The 22622-nt window shown below is 44.7% G+C and overlaps 1 pseudogene; it reads left to right on the top strand.

Moving 5' to 3' along the window:
- The window catches only part of LOC121275692, a 31095-nt pseudogene that overhangs the window by 5525 nt on the left and 2948 nt on the right, over positions 1 to 22622 (top strand).

Here is a 22622-nt window from a genome sequence, read left to right as displayed (position 1 = left end):
TGGTACAATTTAAGCTTGTTATGGAGAAATAAATGGACAAGTTGCATAAAAATGTTTTGGATTGGGGGAGAGTGGATTTTAGTAAATTAAAGCAGGATCTGGCCAATGTAGACTGGGAACAGCTACTTGTGGGGAAATCTACAGAGGAGCAGTGGGCGGTGTTCAAAAAGGAAATGGGATGGGTACGGGCTCAATATGTCCCCTCTAGGGTGATAGGAAGGAGTAACAAGCCCAGAGAACTGTGGATGATCAGGGATATTCAGGGTAAAATGAGAAAGAAAAGAGAGGCTTCTAGCAGGTACAAGGGGAGAAAAATCAGCAGAGGCATTCGTGGAGTACAGAAAGTGCAGGGTGGAGCTTAAGAAAGCAATTAGGAGAGCAAAGAAGGGATATGAGAAAGCTCTGGCTAGTAAAAGTAGGGAAAATCCCAAGACATTCTATAAGTATATCAATGGGAAGAGGATAACTAAGGAAAGAGTAGGGCCCATAAGGGACCAAGGGGGCAATCTATGGGTGGAGCCAGAGGACATTGGTAGAGTGTTGAATGAATACTTCACATCTGTCAGCACCCAAGAGAATGAGGATAAAGGTGTCGAACTCGGGGAGAGAGACTGAGAGGTTCTTGAGCAAATTGATATAGGGAGTGACAAGGTATTGGAGGTGTTGGCAGGCTTAAATGTGGACAAATCTCCAGGTCCAGATGATGTGTGTCTCAGACTGCTGAGGGAGGCAAGGGAGGAGATCGCAGAGGCTCGGACCCAAATTTTTAGTTCCTCTCTGGCCATGGGGGAGGTGCCAGAGGACTGGAGAACAGTTAATGTGGTTCCGCTATTTGAGAAGGGTTGTAGAGATAAGCGAGGGAACTACAGGCCAGTGAGTCTCATGTCAGTGGTAGGGAAACTATTGGAGAAAATTCTGAAGGAGAGAATCCATCTCCGCTTGTAGAGGCAAGGTTTGATCAGAGGTAGTCAGCATGGCTTTATCAGAGGGAGGTCATGCTAACAAATTTGATTGAATTTTTTGAGGAGATGACCAGGTGTGTAGATGAGGGTAGTGCAGTGGATGCATTTTATATGGATTTCAGCAAAGCCTTTGACAAGTTCCCACACGGGAGACTTATAAAGAAGGCAAATGCACATGGGATAGAGGGTAATTTGATAAGGTGGATTCAAAATTGGCTTAGTTGTAGGAGACAGAGGGTGATGACAGAAGAATGCTTTTGTGAGTGGAAGCCAGTGTCCAGTGGCATACCACAGGGATCTGTGCTGGGTCCCCTATTATTCATCATTTATATAAACAACTTAGATGACTATGCGGTGGGTAGGATTAGTAAGTTTGCGGATGACACAAAGATTGGCCGGGTGGTTAACTGTGAGGTTGAGTGTCTTGAGCTACATGAAGATATAGATGGGCTGATCAAATGGGCAGATAAGTGGCAGGTGGAATTTAAGTCTGAAAAGTGTGAGGTGATACACTTCGGAAGGAATAATTTGACAAGAAGGTATTCGACGAACGGCATGACACTAGGAAGTTCTGAGGAACAAAGGGACCTTGGCATGTGTGTCCATAGATCTCTGAAGGCAGAGGGCATGTTAGTGGGGTGGTGAAAAATGCATTTGGGACACTTGCCTTTATCAATCGAGGCATAGATTACAAAAGTAGGGAGGTCATGTTGGAGTTGTATAGAATCTTAGTGAGGCCACAGCTGGAGTACTGTGTGCAGTTCTGGTCACCACATTATAGGAAGAATGTGATTTCACTGGAGGGGGTGCAGAGGAGATTCACCAGGATGTTGCCTGGGATGAAACATTTAAGTTATGAAGAGAGGTTGGATAGACTTGGGTTGTTTTCGTTGGAGCAGAGAAGACTGAGGGGTGACCTGATCGAGGTGTCCAAGATTATGAGGGGCATGGACAGGGTGGATAGGGAGCAGCTGTTCCCTTTAGTTGAAGAGTCAGTCACAAGGGGACATAAGTTCAAGGTGAGGGGCAGGAGGTTTAAGGGGGATGTGAGGAAAAATATTTTTACCCTGAGGGTGGTGATGGTCTGGAATGTACTGCCTGGGAAGGTGGTGGAGGTGGGTTGCCTCACATCCTTTAAAAAGTAGCTGGATGAGCACTTGGCACGTCATAACATTCAAGGCTCTGGGCCAAGAGCTGGTAAATGGGATTGGGTAGGTAGGTCAGATGTTTCTCATGTGTCGATGCAGACTCGATGGGCCAAAGGGCCTCTTCTGCACTGTGTGATTCTGTGATTCTGTGGTTCTGTGAAGAGTGGCCCCATGTCACAATGACAACCATATAACAATTGTTTTTAGCAAGCAGATCCGGCAGTACCGATACCTAAGCTCTTCAAGAAATGAAGGAAACTTCCAAAATTGTAATCATAGTTTTTTACTATTATTAGATGTAATATTGGGTATGCCAACAGCTGTAGTTGCAACAAGCTGGTGCCAAAATACACTTTCAGAGTAAGTATATGGCATAGAACTATATTCAGGGCTGATTTGACTTGTCTGGTTTTTGGGCCAGTGCCAAATTTTTGAAGATCAACAGATCAGCTTTCTTTTCTAGTTTTCTAGATGGTATATATGATTCAAGGACCTTCATACTGCCTCTAGCCTTTTCTATAACTGACTTCATAATGTTCTGTGTCAACAAGAGGTGTCAAAAATGCATGGTTTTCTAATCCCAAAGAGGATAAATTTATTTTTAAAAATCTTCAATAAACTTTGGAAGTTTGATGCTTGTGTTCCACCAGAATCACTCAGCTCCTGACCTCATTACAACCTTGGTTCAAATATGGGCAGAAGAGCTGAACTCCCGAGGTGAGGTGAGAGTGACTGCCCTTGACAGCAAGGCTGCATTTGACAGAATGTGGCATCAAGGAGCCCAAGCAAAACTGGAGCCAATGGGAATCGGGGGGAAACTCTCTGCTGTTTGGAGTCATACCTAGCACAAAGGATGATGGTTGCGGTTGTTGGAGGTCAATCATCTCAGCTCCAGGACATCACTACAGGAGTTCCCCAGGGTAGTGATCTCAGCTCAACCATCTTCAGCTGCTTCATCAATGACCTTCCTTCCATCATAAGGTCAGAAGTGGGGGATGTTCACCGATGACTGCACAATGTTCAGTAGCATTCGCAACTCAGAAACATAGAAAGATAGAAAATAGGAGCAGAGGTAGGCCATTCAGCCTTTTAAGACTGCTCCACCATTCATTATGATCATGGCTAATCATCCAACTCAATAGCCTGCTCCTGCTTTCTCCCCATATCCTGTGACCCCTTTCGCTCCAAGAGCTATATCTAACTCCTTCTTGAAAACATACAATGTTTTGGCCTCAACTACTTTCTGTGGCAGCAAATTCCACAGGCTCACCACTCTCTGGGTGAAGAAATTCCTCCTCAAATCAGTCCTAAATGGTCTACCCCATATCCTCAGACAGTGACCCCTGGTTCTGGGCTCCCCCACCATCAGGAACATCCTTCCTGCATCTATCCTCGCTAGTCCTGTTAGAATTTTATAGGTTGACATGAGATTCCCCCTCATTCTTCTGAACTCCAGCAAATATAATCCTAACCGACTCAATCTATCCTCATATGTCAGTCCCACCACCCCAAGAATCAGTCAGGTAAACCTTCAGTGCACTCCCTCTATAGCAAGAACATCCTTCCTCAGATAAGGAGACCAAAACTGCAAACAATATTCCAGGTGTGGTCTCACCAATACCTTGTATAATTGCAGCAAGACATCCCTGCTCCTGTACTTGAATCTTCTCACTATGAAGGCCAGCTTACCATTTACCTTCTTTACCACCTGCTGCACCTGCATGCTTACCTTCAGTGACTGGTGTACGAGGACACGCGGGTCTCGTTGCACATTCCCCTCTCAATTTATAGTCAGTCAGATAATTATTTGCCTTCCTGTTTTTGCTACCAAAGTGGATAACCTCACATTTATCCACACTTTACTGCATCTGCCATACATTTGCCCACTCACTCAGCTTGTCAAAATCACACTGAAGCATCTCTGCATCTTCCTCACAGCTCACCCTCCCACTCAGCTTCGTGTCATCTGCAAACTTGGAGATATTACATTTAGTTCCCTCATCTAAATCATTAATATATATTGTGAAAAACTGGGGTCCCAGCACCAATCCCTGCGGTACCCCACTAGTCACTGCCTGCCATTCGGAAAAAGTCCCGTTTATTCCAGCTCTTTGTTTCCTGTCTGCCAACTAGTCTTCTATCCATCTCAATACACTGCCCCCCAATCCCATGCACTTTCATTTTACACGCTAATCTCCTACGTGGGACTTTATCGAATGCCTTTTGAAAGTCCAAATAAACCACATCCACTCACTCCCCCTCATCAACTCTACTAGTTATATCCTTGAAAAATTCCAGTGGATTTGTAAGGCATGATTTCCCTTTCGTAAATCCATGCTGACTCTGTCCGATTATGCCATGTGCTCAGCTATTAAATCTTTTATAATGGACTCCAGAATATTTCCCACCACCAACGTCAGGCTGACTGGTCTATAATTCCCTGTTTTCTCTCTACCTCCCTTTTTAAATAGTGGGGTTACATCAGCTACCCGCTAATCTTTAGGAACTGTTCCAGAGAATATAGAATCTCGCCAATGCATCCACTATTTCTAGGGCCACTTCGTTAAATAGTCTGGGATGTAGATTATCAGGTCTTGGGGATTTATCGGCCTTCAATCCCATCGTTTCTCCAATACCATTTTCCTACTAATGCTGATTTCTTTCAGCTCCTCCCTCTCACTAAACCATGTTCCCCAACATTTCTGGTATGTTATTTGCGTCCTCTTTTGTGAAGACAGAACCAAAGTATGTATTTAGTTGGTCAGCCATTTCTTTGTTCCCCATTATAAATTCCCCTGTTTCTGACTGTAAGGGACATTTGTCTTCACCAATCATTTTCTCTTCACACACCTATACAAACTTTTACAGGTCAGTTTACTCTCAAGCTTACAGTCAAGCTTTCTCTCGTACTCTATTTTCCCCTTCTTAAACAATCCCTTGGTCCTCCTTTGCTGAATTCTAAACTGCTCCTAATCCTCAGGTCTGTTGTCTTTTCTGGCCAATTTGTATGCCTCTTCCTTGGATCTAATACTATCTCTAACTTCCTTTGTAAGCCATGGTTTGGCAACCTTTCCTGTTTTACTTTTGCGCCAGACAGGAATAGACAATTGTTACAGTTTACCCATGCGCTCTTTGAATGTTTGCCATTGCCTATCCACCGTCATCCCTTTAAGTAACATTTCCCAATCCATCAAAGCCAACTCACACCTCATATCATGGTAGTTTCCTTTATTAAGATTCAGGACCCTAGCCTCAGAATCAATTATGTCACTCTCCATCTTGATGAAGAATTTTATTATATTATGGTCACTCATCCCCAAGAGGCCCCACAGCTAGATTGCCAATTATTCCTTTCTCATTACACAATACCCAGTCTAGGATGGCCTGTTCTCTCGTTGGTTCCTCAATGTATTGGTCCAGAAAACCATCCCATATACACTCCAGGAATTCCCCCTCTACGGTATGGTTACTAATTTGATTTGCCCAATCTATATGCATATTGAAGTCACCCATAATTTCAGATGTTCCTTTATTGCATGCATCTCCAATTTCCTGTTTAATGCCATTCCCAACATCACCACTACAGTTTGGGGATCTATACACAACACCCACTAATACTTTTTGACCCTTAGTGTTTCTGAGCTCTATCCATACAGATTCCACATTGTCGGAGCTAATATCTTTCCTCACTACTGCATTAATTTCCTCTTTAACCAGCAATGCAACTCCACCGCCTTTTCCTTTTTGTCTGTCCTTCCTAAATACTGAATACCCCTGGATGTTCAGTTCCCATCCCTGGTCACCCTGTAGCCGTATCTCGTAATCTCAACTATATCATACATGTTTACATCTATTTGCGTGGTTAATTCATCCACTTTATTGCGAATGCTCCTCGCGTTAAGGCACAAAGCCTTAAGGTTTGTCTTTTTAACATTACTTGTCCCGTTCCCACTATTTTTCACTGAGGCCCTGTTTGACTCTTGCCCTTGATTTCTCTGCCTATCACTTTTCTTATTCCCCTTTCTGTCTTTTGTTCTGGTCCTTGATCTCCCCCTCCTCTGACTCCTTGCATAGGTTCCTATCCCCCTGCCATTTTAGTTTAAACCCTCCCCAATCACTCAAGCAAATGTTCCCCCTAGGACATCAGTCCCGGTCCTGCCCAGGTGTAACCCGTCCAGTTTGTACTGGCCCCACCTCCCCCAGAACTGGTCCCAATGCCCCAGGAATCTGAAACCCTCCCCCTCACACCATCTCTTCAGCCATATATTCATCTGATATATCCTGCTTTTTCTACTGTGACTAGCACACTGGTGGTATTCCTGAGATCACTACCTTTGAGGTCCTACTTTTCAACTTACTTCCTAACTCCCTATATTCTATTTTTAGGACCTCATCCTTTTTTTTTTACCTATGTCATTTGTACCAACATGTACCATGGCCACTGGTTGTTAACCCTCCCCCTTCAGAATGTCCTCTAGCTGCTCTAAGACATCCTTGACCCTATCACCAGGGAGGCAAGATATCATCCTGGAGTCTTGTTTGCAGCCACAGAAATGCCTATCTATTCCCCTTACAATTGAATCCCCTATAACTATTGCATTTCCACACTTTTTACCCCTTCCTTGTGCAGCAGAGCCAACCATGGTGCAACAAATTTGGCTGTTGCTGCTTTCCCCTCAAAGGCCATTCTGTCCAACAGTATCCAAAGCGGTTTATCTGTTTTGCAGGGGAATAGCCTCAGGATATTCCTACACTGCCTGCCTAGTCCTCTTGCTCTACCTGGTGGTCACCCGTTCCCTTCCTGCCTGTGGACTCTTAGCCTGTGGTGTGACCACCTCTCTATACGTGCTATCCACAATACTCTCCACCTTGCAGATGCTCCACAGATGCCACTCCAGCTCTGAAACCTGGGCTTCCATGAGCTGCAGCTGGAGACACTTCCTGCATACATGCTGGCCCCGGGCACTGGAAATGTTTCCAGACTCCCACATGGAGCAAGACGAGCACACCACGGCTTTGTGCTCTCTTGCCCTTTAAATTAAATTAAGCCTTTTGGGAGATACTTAATATCAAATAACATCAATTACTCTAGGGCCCTTCTTCCCTGCTCCTTGTTGTTACAGAATATAGCCCTTACAAACAATGAACCACAAAATAAGAACTTAAAAACTATAACCAATAACAACAGTAAATACTTACCTAACTGTGCTCACGGTACTCAAAGGACCACCTCATTCCCTTAAATTCCCTCAGTCACCAAACTACAACTTAAGCACTCTACTGCAGCCAAAGCAGCACTCCAGTGCAGACAAAGTCAGCAGTATAAGATGGCCAGTTTTTATACTCTCTGAATCTAGCCTCTGCAAACCTGTTTAAGCCAGTTATCTAATTAACTAGTTGTAGCTGCAAGCAGAACCTGTATAAACCCTGTTTTAAAGCTAGTCTAAAACTCACCTTCTTCCAACCTAAACAGCAACTTTTAGTTAATTACTAAATTAAAGAAAGACTAGACTTAAGATAGAAATTAACCCTTAAATTCCCTCCGTCACCAAACTCCAACTTAAGCACTCTACTGCAGCACTCCAGTGCAGACAAAGTCAAAGTCCTCAGATACTAATACAGACCATGTCCAAATGCAGCAAGAACTGGACAATATCCAGGCTTGGACTGACAAGTGGCAAGTAACATTTGCGCCACACAAGTGCCAGGCAATGATCATCCCCAATAAGAGAGAATCTAACCATCATCCCTTGACGTTCAATGGCATTACCATCACTGAGCAACATCCTGGGGGCTACCATTGGTCAAAACTGAACTGGACTAGCCATATAAATACTGTGGCTACAAGAGCAGGTCAGAGGCTGGGAATCATGCAATGAGTAACTCACCTCCTGACTCCCCAATACCTGTCCACTATCTATAAGGCACAAATCAAGAATGAGATGGAATACTCCCCACTTGCCTGGATGAGTGCAGCTCCAACAACACTCAAGGAGCTTGACACCATCCAAGACAAAACAGCCCGCTTGATTGGTACTACATCCACAAACATTCACTCCCTCCACCACTGACAAATAGTGACAGCAGTGTGTACCATCTACAAGATACACTGCAGAAACTCACCAAGGCTCCTTATGCAGCACCTTCCAAATTCAGGTCCACTGCCATGTAGAAGGACAAGGGCAGCAGATAGATGGGAACACCACCACCTGGAAGTTCCCCTCCAAGCCACTCACCATCCTGACTTGGATATATATTCGCCATTCATTCACTGTCGCTGGGTCAAAATTCTAGAACATCCCTCTCTAACAGCACCGTGGGTGTACCTAAACAACAGGGGTTGCAGCAGTTTCAGAAGGCAGCTCAGCCTCCTTCTTAAGGGCAATTAGGAATGGACAATAAATGCTGGCCCAGCCAGCGACACCCACATCCCATAAATGAATCTACAAAAAATCCTGTGGCAAGCAACTCAACTCCTGACTCCCCAAACCCTGTCCACCATCTACAAGGCACAAATCAGGACTGTGATGGAATACTCTCCACTTGCCTGGATGAGTGCAGCTCCAACAACACTCAAGAAGCTCAACACCATCCAGGACAAAGCAACCTGCTTGATTGGTGCCACATCCTCAAACATTCACTCCCTCCACCATCAACGCACTGTAGCAGCAGTGTGTACCATTTACAAGATGCACTGCAGGAACTCATCAACGCCACACCGTTCTAATTTGGAAATATATTGCCGTTCCTTCATTGTCGCTGGGTCAAAGTCCTGGAACTCCCTCCCTAACAGCACTGTGGACATATCTACACCACATGGACTACAGCGGGTCAAGCAGGCAGCTCACCACCACCTTCTCAAGGGTAATTAGGAATGGACAGCCAGCGAAGCCCACATCCTTAGAATGAATTTTTTAAAATGTTACATGGTTAGGAATATTTGTTTGCAAGAGTAGTTTTAGGCTGGATTCAGGGTGGTTGCCTCTAATTTTTACCTCACTATAATTCTATTTTTGTTTGTAATATAATGCTAATGCTGATAGAAAAAGTGATAAGTAAATTTCAAATATATTTTTTGAATTTTTTTTCTGGAATCTTGGATACTTTTCCAATTGCAGGCTTAGTCAAATGACCCAGTGTAAAGTGGTCCTTGGAGCACATTCACTTAGTAAGTTGAAAAAATGAACAAAGACAATTAAAGTGATGAAGGCATTTCCTCACCCCAAGTTTGATTTGGAAATACCGGAAAATGACATCATGCTACTTCAGGTACTGAATGTTTATTCTGCTAGATATCTAAAGGCTAATTCCATAGTGCATACTGTGGTGGGCCGGAGAATTAGAGCTATATTGCTGTAACTACACTTTTAAGCACCGTTTCCACCGCGGGTACAAGAGCAGTAATATCTGCAATGGATGCATGTTCAACTCATTAGCCACAAATTCTATGCCCAAAATGGCACAGAATTAAGGTAATCTGAACCAAAAAGGGAAGGGAGAAATTTAGAGTGGAATCCAGTTCTGAAGGTTGGAATTTCCCCCCAGCCCCTCGGGAATGAACTTGGAGGCAGGAGGGATGTAAAATTGGATGGGTTTCTAGGGGATGCCAGGCCCATCATCTTCCTGCTGCCACTGGAATTTTACCAGTGGTGGGGTAGGTGACAGGTGAGCCATCCTGAGGCCACTTAAAGGATTCTTCCTGTTTCTGCTGGCATTTTTCCTGCCACAAGCACCCCTCTTCAGGACGTGCTTGATTGGCCCTGGTAATACCCAACCCCATTTACCTGCATTCCTGACCTTTTCGATGGCTGCTATACTTGGGCCTGCTGCAGTCTCAGCAGTGACTAGTGCTCCCAGTAACACAGCAGAGACTGAAATGCTGCCAGCCCTCTGATTGACTGGCAACTCTTGGAGGCTGGACATCCTGTCTTAGATGGCAATGTAAAACTTGTTTGTGGTTTCTAGGGCTGGTGGGGACAGGGTGCTCCCTGACTTTCCAACCATGGGTGGGGCCACTGTCTCCCCGTAAAGTCCTGGTCAATGTGTTCCTTCCTCCTCCTATTCCCCTCAGTAAATTCTGACAGTGGCTAGAAGTGCACTTGTTCCACCCAGCCATTCTCTGTGAAGTCAGATTTGGAAGTGGGATTGGCAGGAGGCTAGGTGTTAGCTCAAATCCTGCCGCACAACACAGAAGGAGACCCTTCAGCCCACTGCGCCTGTGCTGACTCTTTGGTAAAGCTATCTAATTAATCCTTTGCTTTTATCCCATAGTCCTGTAATTTTCTTCCCCCCTTCAAATATTTATCCAATTCGTTTTTGGATGAATCTGCTTTCACCACTCTTTCTGACAATGTATTCCAGATCACAATAACTCACTGAGTTAAAAAAATATCCTTTATATGCCTCTAGTTCCAATTCAAGCACCTTAAATCTGCAGCTTTTGGTTAACACCTTTTGCCAGTGGAAGCAGTTTCTCCTTATTTACTCTATCAAAACCATTCATGATTTTGAATGCCTCCATCAAATCCCCTCTTAACCTCCCTGCTCTAAGGGGAACAACCCCAGCTTCATCTATTTGCCTACACTTCTGAAGATCCACATCCCTGGTACCACTCTAGTAAATCTCTTCTTCATCATAGCCAAAGACTTGACGTCTTTTCTAAAGTGTATTTCTCAGATTATTCCAGCTGAGAATCAGACTTAAATTTGTAAACGTTTAACATAATTATCTTGTTTTTGCACCCCATTCCTCTTAGTAAAGCCAAGAATCCCATATGATTTTTAACAGCATTCTCAACTTGTCTAGTCAATCTGTGTGCATATACAGCACCTTTTGTTCCTGCACTCACTTTGATATTGTGCCATTTAGTTCATTATGTCTCTGCTATTCTATCTATCAAAATCTGTCATCTCACATTTCTCTACATTAAATTTCATCTGCCACATACCTGCACATTTTCCCTGCTTTTATCCTGTTTGTTACTATCCCCCCATTGTTCAGTACATTTTCAAATTTCATATCATCTACAAACTTTGAAATTATGCCACATATACCAAAATCAGGTCATTCATACGTATCAAAAAGAGCAATGATCCTAACACTGACCGTGAGGAGCACTACTGTATATTTCATTCCAGTCTGAAAACCAACCATTCACCACCACTAACGGTTTTCTTTCTCTTGGCCAGTTTTGTATCAATGGGGCAGAATTTTTCCTATGGCGGGCAAGCTGGGTGGGAGCGGGTGGCGACAGGAGTGGTTGCGAAGACAATTGCTGCCTGCGATCGGCCGCGTGCTGCCATTTTACACAGGCAGGCCAATTAAGGCCCACCCAGTGTAACGTGCAGCCAGTAGCGCTCAGCTCTACCTGTGCATGCAGGGGGAGGAGGGAGAGTCGGGGCCTGCGCTCTTTTGCGCATGCGTGAAAGAGCGCCGCAATATCCCTGGGGCACTGAGCTGCCTCAGGGAGATTGAATGGGTTACAAAACATTTTAATAAATAAAGTAAAAATTTATTTAAACATGTCCCCTCATGTGACAGTGTCACATGAGCTGGGACATGTTTGTGGAGTTAGGAAATTTTATTTATTTATTTTATGAAAGCTTCAGGAAACCTCATCCCGCCCATGAAAAATATGAAGGCCGCTTGGGCTCTTCGCCTACCGCCAGCCTTAAGGTTGGATGGGCAGCATTGTTAACAATTTAATTACTTTTTTAATGACCTTAATAAGCCGTTGACAGTTCGGCGGGTGTGCAGCCGCCTCCGGCGCATGCCTGCCGAATGAAATCTTGAAATGATGCGTGATGATGTCGGGACACACGCCCAACATCATCGTGCATCATTTTACTCATCGGCATGTCGGGCCTGTCCCCGCACGCTGATGGCAAAATTCTGGTGCCCTTGTCCCTCCAAACCCATGGGGCAACATTTTCCTGTTAGCAAGCGGTCGTTAAATGATGTGCGGTGATGTCAGGCAGGCATCCTGACGTCACCGCGTGTCATTTTGATTTTTAGTTCGGCCTCAAGAAGATCTCTGCACTCTTTCGTGCATACACGTGAAAGAGTGCAGGGAACCACTCAGGGAATTCGCCCCCACCCGCACAGGGAGCGCTCAGCGCTTCCAGGCGCGTGTCATGATGGGTGGGTCTTAATTGACCCACCCACGTAAAATGGTGGCATGGATCCAATCAGGGGCGCCAATCGGGTTCACACCCGCCCCCGCCTGCCTCCCGCACAACCCCCTGATGGGGTGAAATTTCTGGCCATGGGATTTAATTTTGCTAACTGATTCGTTATAGGGTACTTGGTCACGCACAATTTTTTCAAGTGAATATAGCTATATCAACCACACTGCCCTCATTAGTCCTTCCCGTTACTTCGTCGCAGAACTAGATCATGATACACAAGCACAATTTAACAAATCCATACCGATAAACATTTGTTAGCTGATGATTTTCTAAATGACAATCAATTTTGTCCCAGATTATTGGTCTCTAAAACCATTGATGCTAGGCTGACTGGCCTATAGTTGCTAGGTTTATCCATCTCCCTCTTTTAAAACAGGGGCGTAACATTTGCAATTCTTCAATCCTTTGTGTCCATACCCATTTCCAAAGACAATTAGAAGATTGTGGCCAGTGACTCTGCAATTTACTTTCTATGGTATTCCAGGATGCATCCCATCTAGGCTGGTTGACTTTGCAACTTTCAGGTCTGCCAACTTTTTAAGCATATCCTCTGTTTCTATTTTTATTCTGTTCAATTACACTACTGCTTTCTCCTTTAATGTTACATTAACAGCATCCTCTTTTCTAATGAAGACAGATGCAAAGTGTAGATTTAGCACCTCTGCTATGTTATCTGCCTTCACAACATGAACTCTTTTTTAGCCCTAATCAACCACATGCTTCTTTGACTGAGCTTCTACTGTCAATGTGTTTTCAAGCCTTATGTGTTCCCTTTTATGTTAGCCATGAATCTATTTCTCATGCACTTTCTTTCTCTTTGTTCCATTTTTTTCATATTTCCTCTGTGCTTTCTACATTCAGCTTGGTCTCAAACATATGATGAACCTTATAATTGTCATAAGCTTCCTTTCTCTATCTCATTTTAATCTTTCCTTAGCCAGGAAGAGAGTTCAAGCTTTGGAGGCCCTTCCTTTGCCTGTCATAGCAATGTGCATTCTCTGTACCTTAAGAAATTTCTCCTCACCTCAGTCTTAAATGGTCAATCCATTATCCTGAGTCTATGACCTCTAGTTTTAGATTCTCCAGCCAGGAGAAACAACCTCTCAGCATCTATACTGCCAAGTCCTCTAAGAAATTTATACATTTCAGTGAGAACACCTCTCATCCTTCTAGATCTTAGAGAATGGTGTTCAATTCTACTCACTCTCTCCCCATAGGCCAATCCCCTCATCCCAAGACTCAATCCACTTAATCTGTTTTAGTAACGTTGGTTGAGGGATAAATATTGTCCAGGACACCAGGAGCGATACCCTGTCTTTTCTTAAAATAGTGCCATGGGATCTTTTACATCCACTTGACAGCACAGACAGAGCCTCATTCAAAAGATAGTAACTCTGGCAGTGTAGCACTTCATCAGTATTGCACTAAGGCCGTAGGCATGCTTATGTGCTCAAGTCTCCGAAGAGGTGTTTTTAACCCACACTCTTGTAATTAAGAGACAAAGCAGTCCCCTTAATCAGCACATTATCCACCAACCCAAACATCCTCCCCCCCTCCCTATCCCAGCCCACCTCCCCCTTCCCCAACTACTGGAAAGCCATGGTTGAAGTGCATACTATCTAAAGATGCACTCCACCCTGTCACCAAGGCTTTTTCAGTAGCACATCCCAAACCTGAGAATCCTATCGCCTAGAAGGACAAGGGCAGCAGGTGCATGAGAAAACTATCACTTCCCAGTTCCCCTTACACTGACTTGGACATATATTGCCATTCCTTCACCATAAGGAATTATCTAACAGCATCATGTCAGCATCTTCACCACATAATCTATAACTTCAGTAAAAGTTCAAGTCCTTTATACGAGGTAGAATATGGTCTTGGTCTGTCAGATTGTCCTCTAAAAATTCATGAGAAATTCTGCAAAAGTAAATGTGATGATCAAGGGCTGCTGTTTTGTTAGACAGCCAAAACAAAAATACCTGGAAAAACTCAACAGGTCTGACAGCATCTGTGGAGAGGAACACAGTTAACGTTTCGAGTCCATATGACTCTTCAACAAAACTAAGGAAAAATAGAAAAGACGTGAAATATAAGCTGGTTTAAGGGGGGTTGGGACAAGTAGAGCTGGATAGAGGGCCAGTGATAGGTGGAGAAAACCAAAAGATGTCATAGACAAAAGGACAAAGAGGTGTTGAAGCTTATGATATTACTTAAGGAATGTGATAATAAAGGTACAGATAGCCTTAGTGGGGGTGGGGTGGGGGGAAGGGATTGAAATAGGCTAAAAGGTAGAGATAAAACAATGGATGGAAATACATTTAAAAATAATGGAAATAGGTGGGAAAAGAAAAATCTGTATAAATTATTGGACAATTATTTTTTTCCGGTGATTTGCCAGGCATTGGTTTAATGCCATTTATTTAGATAAATTTACAACATTATAGATTGTTCCATGATTTTCTTTTATCCCTTTGGAAGCAAAAGTGGTTTAATATACATTTATTGTGAATTAGATGATAAATAGTGCTTTAAAGGAGATGCCAAATTAAGGAATAATGTCCCATATAGGGCAAGAATGTAGCCTTATTCATCAGTAAATAACCATGAAAAGAATTGAAATCTAACATTTATTGAAGTTTATTCGCGTTTTGTCCTATTTTCAAAAATCAAGTAAGATGTTTACAGTTTGGTGTTTTATAAGTATTATTTGTCTGAGTTAGCCTCCTAATTTGTCTATGCTGTTTTTAATGTCGCATTAGAAATTGAATTAGATTTTGCACCCTCTTGTGAACAGCTATTTTTATGCTTTTTAATAAACTGCATAGAAATGTGGCAGCATATTGGCATAGACATGGTCACGTTGACATACAGACAGTGATCCGAGAAATAAGTTTATTTTCCAGGAGGCTGAACAAGTAGACAAAAGAATTCAGAAACATAATATAGCTAATTGCATTAGGTTGTGCAAAAAAAAAAATGATCATAAACAATCATGATCACGCAGTGGAGCTCTTGAAAGCTCAAAAGATTTAGTGCTTAAAATTAAAATAAAACATTTTCCTTTTAATGCGTCATGGTTGACCAATGGCATTGGTTCTAAATCTAATAATCCAGTTTATTTTCTCTTTTAATTTGGGACAGTTGGCCCATGAGACTATTTTGAACAAGTATGCGTCAACGCTGAAGCTGCCTAAATCAACGGGAGATGTCAAAGCTGGAACCAAGTGCAGTGTTGCAGGATGAGGAACGACAGATCCTAAAGTTCTGAAAGTATCTGATACCCTGAGGGAAGTAATTATAACTGTCATTGGCAGGAAGGTCTGCAACTATGATCCCTTCATAACAAAAGATATGTTATGTGCTGGTGATAGTAAAGCTAAAAAGGATTCATGTGCGGTAAGCTACAGTTCTCTAAATTTAAATTAAAATTCCAAGAGTTTCAAAGTACAGCCATTACAAGGCAGATTGCTAGTTGTTTTCATTAATTAAAAGTTATACTGGGCTGGATTTTGCAGGAGAAATAAAGACGCCTCGCCGTTATTTATGTGGAAATCGCAGAGCAAATTTCGGTGACTACTGATAGAAAATTAGATGTTGCTGTCCAAGGTGCTCTGCTTCTTCAAATACTGCATGATATCAGTGGGCGGAATTTTCTGTGCCCACTGGCGCTGGGAGTGTTTGGTGGCATGAGCAGTAGCATGAGCGGACAATATGGCAAGAAGGCAAAAAGTCGGTTTCACGAGATCATGAAACCAGTTTGCAATCGCCTGTTCTGCCCGTCAATGGCGGGCCACATTTCCCACTGTCGGATGTTGGGAGCCTCATTGTATGTTATTATAAGCCCAGCCTGCCAGAATCATCCCCCTACCCTGTATCATCCACCCACATCGGCAGGAAAATACTTCAGTACAGAACACATCTTGACAACCGTGACGTGCAGAAGTCGAGACTTACCGCAAGGGCCTTGCTCACATTGTGGACATCCAAGGAGCAGAAGATGCTGGAGCCCGACAGCAACAGGACCCTGGAGGAACGTCCAGGGTGTGATGGGTGCATTCTCATGGACATGGCTCTGCCACGACGCAGCTCACAGAAGGTGGAAAGTCACCATTCAGGGTCTGCTCACAAAGGATAATTGGCAAGGGGGTGGGAGAGGAAGCTGTGTCAGGGGGGGATAAGGTTGGGAGTGTGGGAATGAAGGTGACGGGAAGGTGGGGTTGGAAGGGGGTAACAAAGGTATTGGGAGGGTGATTTCAGGAAGGGGGGAACCGAAGGTGTCAGGGCGGTGAGGCTGGGAGAGGGGGACCGATGGTGTTGGGGGATGAGGTTGGGATGGTGAAACAAAGGTACTGGGGTCATGAGGTTGAGAGGGGGGAGGAAGTACAGAGAGAGGAGGGGGTAACGGGGGAGAAGACAGCAATTGGGGAGGTGGGTGTAAGGGGGGAGGAACGTGTAAGGGAAGGAGTCCGGAGGGGGGAAGGAGTCTGGAGGGAGGAAGGGGTCCGGAGAGGGGAAGGAAAGGTAGAGTAAGGAATATAGAAGGACTAAGGTGGGGGAGTCCAGGGTGGTGTGGGAAGGAGTTCCAAGAGAGGAAGGAGTCCGGAAGGGGGGAAGTCTAGGTCTGTCGAGTCCATGACTGCCTCCTGGGGAGCAACCTGAGGCTGGGCGTAGTAAGAGAGAATGGTGAGAAAGACCGAGAGCAGAGTGAGGCAGTAGGGTGGGAGGGTGAGGGTGGACAGTAGCAGTAGACGGGATGGCAAGGGTGGTTGGTGGGGACTTGGAGGCTGACACGAACCCTGGGGGTGGGAAGGAGGTCAGGGAGATTAATGTGAATAGGGTGGGATTTTTCAAGAAGGAAGGGAACGTCCACGTTCACCCGAGCATTCCTGAAAGAAAAGCACTGTGCCTGGTAGGTCACAGTGGGGAGGTGGAAGATGATGCCAGGTGAGGTCGACTGTAATGGGGGAATGGAAATGGGTCGCTGAGGGAGGGGAAGAAGATGGGGGAGCGCAAGAAAAACTGCAGCATTACTATGCTGTCTAAATTGAAAGTGAAATGAGAGTCATGGTGGGAGAGATCGGGTGATCATTGGGTGGTTGGAGATGCAGGTCAGCTCAGATGGACAGCTGAAAGCGAACCCCAGAAGGCAGCACTGAAAATACTCAGGGCAGTGAAGTAAGTGTGGTACGGGAAGGATCTGTATGCGTGGGAGAGTGCTTGCACGAGGCTCCGAAAAGCCCTCCCACACACAAACCTCTCCCTCCAGAATCATTTGTGGGCTGACTGCATGCAGCTGAACTGCTAGTGGGGGAGGATGCAGTGTGAGGACTCGCAAAGCCTGTCAATGAAGCTGAAAGACACCATTACACATTATTCAGTGAAAGTGAATTTTCAGATTGTAAAATGACAAAATGTGTTCACCCTTGCAAACAACTGTGATCAGAATTTCTTAACTTTTGAACACCTTAAACTTCTTGGTGCTGCCTTGACATCCGCAGCAGGGGTGCAGACAGCCTGTGTAATTGTTGGTCCTGTTGTCTCAGATGACTTCGGTGTAGGCCCTCTGGAGAGCCGAGGCCTTGGGGGCCCCATCTTGTTTAGCTGTCCTCCTGTGGGCCAGCTGCTCCCTCTGCGGTGACAGAGGATGAGGTTGAGGGGGTCACAGGTACAGGGCACTCAGAGGGAGAGGACAGCGTCTGAGATTCCTGAGTAGATGACCCAGGGGTGTCCAGCTGCGCTCCTCCTCCCTCCTGTCCGAGAGCCCCAGCTTGACTCCTTGAGGGGAGGAAGCACTTGGATTGTCATCAAGGTGCCCCGTTTCCCTCTCATGTTGCCGCTGCAGAAACTCACCCATGGCTATCACAATAGAGTGCAGATCTGTGCGCATCTCCGCGTTCTGCTGGCCCAGAGTCTCAGTGGCATCCGCCATACTTCCATGGAGACTTCCATACTCGCACAAGTGGGCACCACTTCATCAGAGAGCAGGCAGATGCACTCCTCCAACTCGCGTACCACTCTGTTGAGGGCTTTCTTCAGCTCTGCATGATGTTACACCATCTTCTGCTGACTATCCAGGATGAGTTGAATGTCAAATCCAGAGGTTCGTCATCTGATTCTGATCTCACAGAGGCCTCTTCCCCAGCAGTCTTCTGTGTGCCGGGGAGCTCAGCTGAGCCTGCCTCCACCTGCTGCAGACACGTGTCCATGTGGTGACCACCAGGCTGTGAACCTGAACCTGCTCTCGATCTAGGTCCTACCTTTGTCTCTGTCCTAGTACAGGGTGTGAGTAAGCGCTGTGCTGGGTTTTCTGGGCTGCTTATTTCCAGCTCTTCAATGGAGGATGTGTCCTTTTGGCTGAAGATGAGGACCTGGATGGAGCTGAGAGCTGAGGGACTGGCTGGTTGAGGGTGTTGGTCCCTTGGCAGAGCTGTTTGTGAACCAAAATAGAGATAATTAGTGCATGGCAGCAGAATCAAAAGCAGGATAGAGAGCACTCACAGTTGCATTGAGAGAGGAGTGATGTGGTACAGGATCCTCACAAGGGTATTTGCTGCTGATTTCAATGTCACCGCAGGCACGGTCCACATCCTCACCGGTCAGCGTGATGGCACACTCCTCAAAGTGACTGAGGGGCCTAATGTGGGCCACTCTATCCCCAGCCTGGGACCGCCCCCTGCTATTGTAAGCCAGCTTCTCCTGCTTGAAAACAGATGGAAAGAATGTGGGCAGGACGCATGGCACAGCATGGAATGTTTGTGTGGTGAATGGAGACATGGATGAAGATGCGAGCTCCAGAGGATATGAGCCTGATGGAGATGTGAGGGTCTGTGTGAGAGTTAGTGGTGTTGTCCCTTGAGGTGTGAGATTCTTGTGGATGTGTGATGGGTTTGTGAGTATGTGAGTTGAGAGTGATGAGAGGAATGACTTACTCTGGCAGAATTTGTGAGACCACTCATCTAGTTGCAGCACTGGGTGGCTGTCCTCTTTTGCAAGGCATTGGCGCTGACCACTGCTGCCACTGCCTCCCATATTGGCCTTATGATGTTGCTGCCCATCCTGTGGCCAGAGCAGGTGTAGAGGACATCATGGTGAGCCTCCAACGCATCCAAAAGGTGCTTGAGGGACGCATCATTAAATCCGGGGGGGCTGCTGTCTTCTTCCTTTCAGTGCCATGTCTTCTGTGCAGCAGCTCTAGGCTGGAAGCACTGAGAGACGTGCGCATGGCTGTACTTTAAATACAGCATTTGATGTGATGAAGCAGCGAGGTGATGGCATGGCGGGCGAATGAGAGCCTGCCTGACATCGAAACAGCATGTTTCCTGGAAATGCATGATTAATGTGCGGGATTGGTATGGTACTGTGTGAAAAGCCACCATTGTGGCAGGCAGGTAAAATGTCCTTTTCCCCACCCATTACCGCACTTAGTGCAAATCTGGGACGATTCCGCCAAGTATCTTGCTGGCTGACTGACCATTCCAATACAATGAATGGTGTATAATTCCTGCACTTACCCAATTGATACAAAGTAAAGCCACCAAAAAAAAGTTAGGCCTTGTCCATTGCAATATCATTATCTTTAAAACAGTATAAGTCTAAATTACTGTCAAACAACTGGGAGTGAAAATGAATGTTTCCAGGTGTGGAGTCTCATTCTTGCAGATCTTAATTATTGCTGGAAATTAAAAGAAAGCTTAATAATTTTAGGCATTCCTTTTTATGTCCTTTTATTTCTCTCTTAACCAATCTTTCTTCTCCATTCTTTATTTTGCTTTCTGTGCATGATTTGACATTGAATTCAATATTCTAACTGCCACTTTGTGGCACAGATTCCATGCTGTTCATTAACAATTCTTCAAACTGATAGGTTATGGAAATACAGAGTTGCTTGCCCTATTTACACAGGTTCAGGTCTCCTGTAGAGGGTGCAATAGAAGAGTCTGGCACATACAGGGATAATGGGGACTGAGAATAGTACTGCCCACATAGTGATGTAAGAAGGCACATGATGTAGACCTAGCATCAGTGTAGTGTTCAGCAGAGGCATGTTAAGACCTAGACATGGAGGTAGCTCCTTGCCTGTAAACATATACACAGTAAAGGTTATAGTTACAAGTAGTTAATAAAGATTTGCTGTTAACATACAGAAGACAATGAAGATATTTTTATCAGACATATCTTGTAACCAACACCATCCCAGCATAGTGTCAGCTTGTGATCAAAAACTCTCAACCTCGCAGAAATTCTGAAAGACTAAGGGTGAATTTTCTGGTCCCATTTGACTGTTCTCCGCTCTCCAAATTTTCTCATCTTGCCCGCAACAGTGTGACCAAAAAATCTCAGCCTAAGGAAAAAAAAACTTCAACAGATATTCTGACCTGAAAGAAGCTCCCAACTGAATCTGAAGATGCTGAGAAAATTCACCAGAAAAAGCTCCAGAGAAAAGAGCCTGGAAGCCGAAGATGAGGTTTCCCAAAAACTGCAAAGGCTGCTTGGCCTTTTTGCCTGCCCTCCAACCATAAGGTTGGACAGGCAGCGAAAATTTTAAGTTAATTATCTCCTTAATGACTTTAATAGGCCTTTTAATTGTCACCAAGTGCACTGCCAATTCCCGCGCGCGCCCGCCGACTCTAATATCACATGATTGCTCGTTGACATTGGGGCACTCACCTGATGAGGTAAAAATTCTGCCCATAGAAACCTTCCCCCAGCAAAGTGGAGAAAGAGCAAAAGACAGCACCCAAAAAAAACACACATAAGCGTGCCAGAGAGACACAAAATTCTCCAGAAGCCACACTAATACATCTTTATGGGAAGCCCCAGACAGAAGTCCCAAATGAATTCCTTTTTGATGACTTAGACATGTTTCCAGAACTGTACCAGCAGCTGATAGTGAATGACAAGGAAGCCCTGAGACAGGCAGAGCAAGTAAAAGCAGAAGTACAGTCAGAGAATGTTCGTATCAAAGCTGAGTTGGAAGAACTCAACATGAAGTACAGTCAGACATGTTAGCAGATAAGAAATGCACATAAATAAGTTGTTACCTTGAAAGACTTTTTGAGTAACCAATATATGCCCCTAGAAACAGAGGAGGAGTTAAAAATACATTGAATGCTACTTCAGATAAAACTGCATTGAAGCTATGCATAGAACCATAGAACACTACAGCACAGAAAAACAGGCCATTCGGCCCTTCTAGTCTGTGCCGAAATATTATTCCGCTAGTCCCATTGACCTGCACCCAGTCCATAACCCTCCAGACTTCTCCCATCCATGTATCTATCCAATTTATTCTTAAAACTTAAGAGTGAGCCCGCATTTACCACGTCAGATGGCAGCTCGTTCCACACTCTCACCACTCTCTGAGTGAAGAGGTTCCCCCTAATGTTCCCCCTAAACCTTTCTCCTTTCACCCTAAAGCCATGCCCTCTTGTGCTTATCTCTCCTAATCTAAGTGGAAAAAGCTTCCTCACGTTTACTCTGTCTATACCCCTCATAATTTTGTAAACTTCTATCAAATCTCCCCTCATTCTTCTACACTCCAAGGAATAAAGTCCTAACCTGATTTTAATCTTTCCCTGTAACTCAACTCCTGAAGACCCGGCAACATCCTAGTAAATCTTCTCTGAACTCTTGCAGTCTTACTGATATCCTTCCTGTAGTTAGGTGGCCAGAACTGCACACAATACTCCAAAGTTGGCCTCACCAATGTCTTATACAACCTCACAATAACACCCCAACTCCTATACTCAATACTTTGATTTATGAAGGCCAGTATGCCAAAAGCTTTCTTTACAACCCAGTCTACCTGTGACGCCACTTTCAGGGAATTATGTATCTGAACTCCCAGATCCCTTTGTTCCTCTGCACTCCTCAGTGCCCTACCATTTACTGTGTATGTCCTACCTTGGTTTTTCCTTCCAAAATGCAACACCTCACACTTTTCTGCATTAAATTCCATCTGCCACTTTCTGGCCCATTTTTCCAGTTGGTCCAGATCCCTCTGCAAGTTTTGAAAGCCTTCCTTGCTGTCCACAATGCCTCCAATTTTAGTGTCATCAGCAAACTTGCTGATCCGATTTACCACATTATCATCCAGATCATTGATATAGACAACAAACAACAATGGTCCCAGCACGGATCCCTGAGGCACACCACTAGTCACAGGCCTCCAGTCTGAGAAGCAATCATCCACTATCACTCTCTGTTTTCTCCCACACAGTCAATTTTGAGTCCAGTTTACAACCTCTCCTTGGATACCAAGTGTCTGAACCTTCTGAACTTACCTCCCATGTGGGACCTTGTCAAAGGCCTTACTAAAGTCCAT

Source organism: Carcharodon carcharias, chromosome 1, assembly GCF_017639515.1.
Source record: "Carcharodon carcharias isolate sCarCar2 chromosome 1, sCarCar2.pri, whole genome shotgun sequence".
In the NCBI taxonomy this organism is placed as follows: domain Eukaryota; kingdom Metazoa; phylum Chordata; class Chondrichthyes; order Lamniformes; family Lamnidae; genus Carcharodon; species Carcharodon carcharias.
Note: the sequence above shows the minus strand (reverse complement) of the source record. Positions and strands in the feature narration are given on the sequence as shown.